Raw genomic sequence first — 5,683 nt, 5'->3', positions numbered from 1 at the left:
ACAATGCATTTCACTACCCCTTGAACATGAGACTGAATTACAAAGCTAAATCAAGGATCAATTTGCATTCACCATAAATTCAATTAAAACACTGAAGTTTATATATGATCATAAACAGGCCCAAATTATACCTCTATCTTTTACCAATTTTTTTTCATTCCTTGTCAATTTTGCAAACCAAATCTGCTGTCAGTAGTATAAGGTAAGTGAACTCTACAGCAGTTATAAAATAAATAAATAAATAATGATGAATAAAGCTGATTACCAAGTTGATCCTGAACCCTGATTCCACCAGATTAACCTAAAAGTTGCAACAGCTTCAAACCTCCTACCAGAGTTTACAGAGGATGATAACTCTTGCTGGAGAGTATTACGGTGACTAGATGGGGCACCATTTTCTGAACTTTCTAACATAAAAATTCAAGCCAGTACTACTTAGTAACATCACAATTCAAAAACCTAGGGCAAAAACAAAATTAGGGAAATTAAGGGACCTGTTTTCAAAAAAAAAAAAAGGGGACCTGTTTTCAAAAAAAAAAAGGGGACCAGCAATTAGGCAAAAACAAAAACCTGGTGAAGACGGAGAGGGCTCACGGCTGGCGACTGAGGCGGGTTGAGGGTGAATACGGAGACCGGGAAGCTGGTGGCTGGTGAGCGGTGGCGTCGTGGCGAGGCAGAGGCAGAGGCGCAGGCGCAAATATCGGTCGTAGGGCATAAACCCTAAACATTTGTTAAAGTAGAGGAGGTGCGGCGATGAGGCGGTGCGGCTGTCCGGCGGCGCGGCTTTGCGGCTGTGCTGCTGTCCGGCGGAGAGATGAAGAAGAAAGGAGGATGTAGGCGTTGGTAGTCATAAAACCGACGTCTATCTTGTCAGATTTTTTTTTTAAATTCTTATTAAAGCTTTAATCATTTCAAAAAATTAAATTAAATTAAGAGTTAATTTCACTTTTGGTCCTAGACTTATGGGGCGTTTGACACTTTTAGTCCTCCATAATAAAAATGGTCAGATTCTAGCCACGCTTTTTGGACGTCGGACACTTTTGGTCCTCCGTCAGGTGTGCCGTCTGTTGGCCGTGAAGTGGATGGGCAATTTTGTCTTTTCACGTGATCATCTTCCAATCCCTCTTTTATTCGTCCATTGCAGTGTGTTTCAACGAGAACAGAGCTTGAGACCCTAAGGGAGAGTGCTGCAACTGTTCTTCTCAGAAACGTCTTCAACAACGAAATGGAAGGATCTAAGGGAGAGAGCTACAACTGTTCGAGTTCTTCAACAACGAGAAATACGTACATGTATGGGGAATGGATTTCGATCCAAGTATGTGAATGTGGTGAAGAACTGATTTTGAGAACTTCATGGACAAATGATAACCCGGGTAGGAGGTATTGGGAATGCTCGAGATGTAAGGTTAGTATGAATTTATGGTTTTTGCAATGAGGGTTAATTTAAATATTGATTTGCATAATCGAAATGAATTTTGTTTTTTTCAAATTTGTAAATTTCAGGCTGGATCACGCACAAGATTTGTGAAGTGGCATGATCCTCCAATGTTCCCTAGGTCAAAGAGGATTATACCTGGGTTATTGAAGAGAATTAACAAAAATGAAGAAGAGATTGTAATGTTAAATCCAAACTTAGAAGTGTATCGAGTGGGGAAGATGGTGAAATCAAAGATATGCAAGGTAGGAGCAAAAAATGTAGATACATGATGTTGGTTGTTGTTGGTGGCTTGTTTGTACTCTTAATTGCTTATTTTACAAGTGTTTTAGCAAACAATGAGAGCCCAAGTAGTGTTATGGCCATAGGTAATTGACGGTGTGTATTTTGGTAGTGTTTGTAAGGTGCCTATTGTTTGTAAGGCATTTGGTATTTTGGTTGGCTTTGTAATGTTGTTTGACTATGTTTTGTAAGTCATTTGGCAGTGCTAATGCAATGGTAATATTGGTTTGAATTGTCAGTGTTAATGCAATGTAATAGTAGTATTACCTTTTATTGGCAATGTCATGCTACTAGTATTGGTTTGAATTGGCAGTGTCATGCCAATAAAAGAGGCCAAACAAACAAACACATAGAGCTGTTCACCAAGATAATAAGTCATTCTAATAAAGCCATTTGTACAATGGTTTGCTACCATAACAGTTTGCTCACAATTGTCTACCATAACATTTTTGTAGCAACAAAACAACATAGACAATGTCATGCTAATAAAACAGATCCTGAAAGTAGCAAAATAAGTAACAATAGTGTCAAACTAAAAAACCATAGTGTTGTAAGATACTAAGTAACCAAAAAAGGCATCCTGAAAGTAGCAAAATAACATTCCAGACTTGTGGCAAAACAAAACCATCCTTTAATTGTTCAATCGAAGGTTAGAGGCTTGTCAGGTGTGTTGGTGAACATGGACTTCAGAGTTGTTTTGGATCTTGTCAACCTCAGAGTAGCATTACTCTTTTGCTTGTTCTTTGATTTTATGGGTAATTTAGACCTTTTGGGAGGAGGTCCACTTTCAGCCTGAGTGTTGTAGGGTGCCTGAGCAATGTTTTCTAGCTGACTGTTGGCAAATACACCTTCAGGCTGAGTGATAGAGATTTCTTCAGGTTGAGTGCCACCCGTTTGATGCAAATTGTCAAATAGAGCTGCCACTTCTGATGCTTCATTCCAGAAGTCCACATTAGTTTCTTCCATCACTGTTGTAGAGGCTGATGGGGCAGAATCAGTAGGAGGCACAGGAGGCATAGGAGGTTGAGCTGGAGTTTCTTCTTTGGATTCCTTTTTCTCTTGCCAGTCTAATAAAAACCAGAATGATCAATGTAATGTAATATATATAAGTGCATTTAAAATTTCATATCCATAAAAAATAAGAATATTACCTGTTTTGCAGTTGGATTATCAGGGCATGTTCTAGAATTGTGACCTGTTTTGTTGCATTTTCTGCAGTGCTTTACAAGCAAAGAAGGGTTTACATGGGTGCCATCTTTAGTGATCTCATCTTTGCCTCTCTTCCTCAATTTCCTTGGTCTTCCAGGTTTGGTTGTGTACAGTGGAGGCAAAAGTGGTTCCTTATTTGACTTGGGCCATTCATTTGGACCAGCTAGTGGGTTTATCCTTCCTCCATAAGTGTTCAAGTAGTTGCTAATGGAGTAACAAGGGTGTACATAATGATGCACTGGACCTTTACCATGTCTAATCCAAATGGCACACACAACATGCTTACATGGTATCCCGGTTAAGTCCCACTTTCTACAACTACAAGTGCCCCATACATGTACGTATTTCTCGTTGTTGAAGAACTCGAACAATTGCAGCTCTCTCCCTTAGATCCTGCCATTTCGTTGTTGAAGACGTTTCTGAGAAGAACAGTTGCAGCACTCTCCCTTAGGGTCTCAAGCCCTGTTCTCGTTGAAACACACTGCAATGGACGAATAAAAGAGGGATTGGAAGAAGACCACGTGAAAAGACAAAATTGCCCATCCACGTCACGGCCAACAGACGGCACGCGGGTTTGGCGGGGGCGGGCTAAAAAGCCCGCCTTAAAATGGGCTCAAAAAATTAGAGCCCACCCCGCCCTTTTGGCGGGGCGGGACGGGCTAGCCCGGCGGGCTAAACCCGTTTTGACGGCTCTAATTCAATCATGATTTTTGTAGAATTTGAAAATTTTTAAAATGATTATATTGATTTTAATAAATTTTTATTGACTTTTATAAACTCAAAACTTTTTAAAACTTTGTAAGACTCCTCTATAAAAGTCTATATAAAAAACATTTATAAACTTTTATCAACAATTTTTTTATTTTAAAAAATCTATAAAAGTCATTGATATTCTAAATTGAATACATCACTACAAACTTTCAATGACTTCAATTCTTATCATTTATAATTTTCTTACAAAACATGTTATAATATATCATAAAATTTTTATTATTATATAGTTCTTCACCCGCATCAACATTATTATTTATATCCATAGTATGACGAGACTTATATGCTAATTACTTATACAGATTAATAAGCATCAACCAAAAAAAAAAAACTATTTCATAAGAAAATTATAACAATATTGAATATTAAAATTTATAGTGGTAGAATTATTCAAATAAAATATTTAACAATATAATTACTAGTTGTATAAAATAAAAAAATATTAATAATATATATAAAAAATTATACTTGATATACTACTAGACATCAAACAAATATCTATTATTTAAAATAGCACTTTGGAATCGTGAACAAAAAAAAGATGCTACTATTTGCAGCCGCAATTTGTAGTAACTCTTTGTCAAAATAAATAAAGAAAGAAAGAACGATATATATATATATATATATATATATATATATATATATATATATATTTCGAATACAAACATAAAAATAATAAAAGTCAAAATATACAAGTATTTATATGAATATTATGAAACATATAGTAAAATTTGACGATGATAGATGAAAAATTTGTTTTGTTCATGTAATTGGAGAGAAAAAGTTCTTAGAGAAAGTTTAGAAGTTAGGAATAAAAAGTTTGTAGAAAAATAAAACCTCAAAATATACAAGCAATAATGAAGTAAAAATAATTAGGAGAGAAAAAAAATTGGTAGAGTTTAGGTATGAAGAAAATATGGGATAATGAAGGAAAAATAATTTATTAAATTTAGGTATAAGGTTTATAAAGTTTAAATAGAGAGAAAAAGAAATATAGTTTAAATAGAGAGAGAGAGAAAACCTTCCCAAGGTGTGTGGTTAGAGGGAATTACAATTATATTCTTACTTAATTCCCATGTAATTCCGAAGGCAACTAAATTTCTTCGTTTGGTTGGAGGGAATTGCAATTCCCTCATTTTTATGAAATTAAACCCCATGCCCCCCCGCCCCCAACCCCACCCCGATTTTAATTCCATGGATTTTAGGGAGAACAAAAGATAATTCTGAGACAAAATTACCCTTTTTAAAAAAAAAACTTAAAATTGATGTTTGGCCTTCCCTTCTAGATTATGGCGTGTATTATTATTCGACTACTGTCAACATAGAACGTCATTCTTGAGCAATAATTATTCTAGGCCAACCTTAATCAATTATGTTTTATCAAAACTCTCAAGTATTTAAATTTTATATGTGTATATAGCGTATTTGCTTAAATTTTGAATAGCAAAATTTTCATTCTGTGTGACGATCTATACAACCGTGAATGACGTGAGTTGTGTGTTTGTTAACTTTGTTTATAATAGCGAATGAACTCGTTATTTCTATGCAAATAGTGATTGAAAATTTACATTATTTATAATAATAATAATCTATACTATTAATAAAAACAATATCCTCAACTGTAATTTCCCGCCCAAAACACTCATATACTATTAAGGTTTGTGTAATATTGTAAAATATGGTAATAGAATTCCTATTCGTAATACAATTGTACATTAAAATATGGTAATTCAATTCTGAATAAAATATATTCTTCCTTACGTTCCTAATCGTAATACAATTCTAGATTAAATTAAAATTACTAATCGTAATAATTCAGTACATATATTTTCCTGCAATGCAATATATACTATCTATACTATTAATAACAACAATATCCTCAACTTTAACTTTCCGACCAAAACATTCCTATACTATTAAGGTTTGCGTAATATTGTAAAATATGGTAATAAAATTCCTATTCGTAATACAATTGTACATTAAAAT

The 5,683-nt window shown here is 34.5% G+C and overlaps 1 long non-coding RNA gene across 1 annotated transcript; it reads right to left on the bottom strand.

The window, feature by feature from the left end:
- Window positions 1-269: 269 nt before the first annotated feature.
- Window positions 270-651, bottom strand: LOC116006431. The gene is made up of 2 exons (XR_004095137.1): window positions 571-651; window positions 270-407 (listed from the first exon to the last, which is right to left on the bottom strand). It is a non-coding gene; the product is annotated as an uncharacterized LOC116006431 (long non-coding RNA).
- Between the last annotated feature and the right edge of the window lie 5,032 nt (window positions 652-5,683).

This window comes from Ipomoea triloba, chromosome 15 (assembly GCF_003576645.1).
Source record: "Ipomoea triloba cultivar NCNSP0323 chromosome 15, ASM357664v1".
Taxonomy (NCBI): Eukaryota; Viridiplantae; Streptophyta; class Magnoliopsida; order Solanales; family Convolvulaceae; genus Ipomoea; species Ipomoea triloba.
This window is presented reverse-complemented; position numbering and strand designations above follow the sequence as displayed.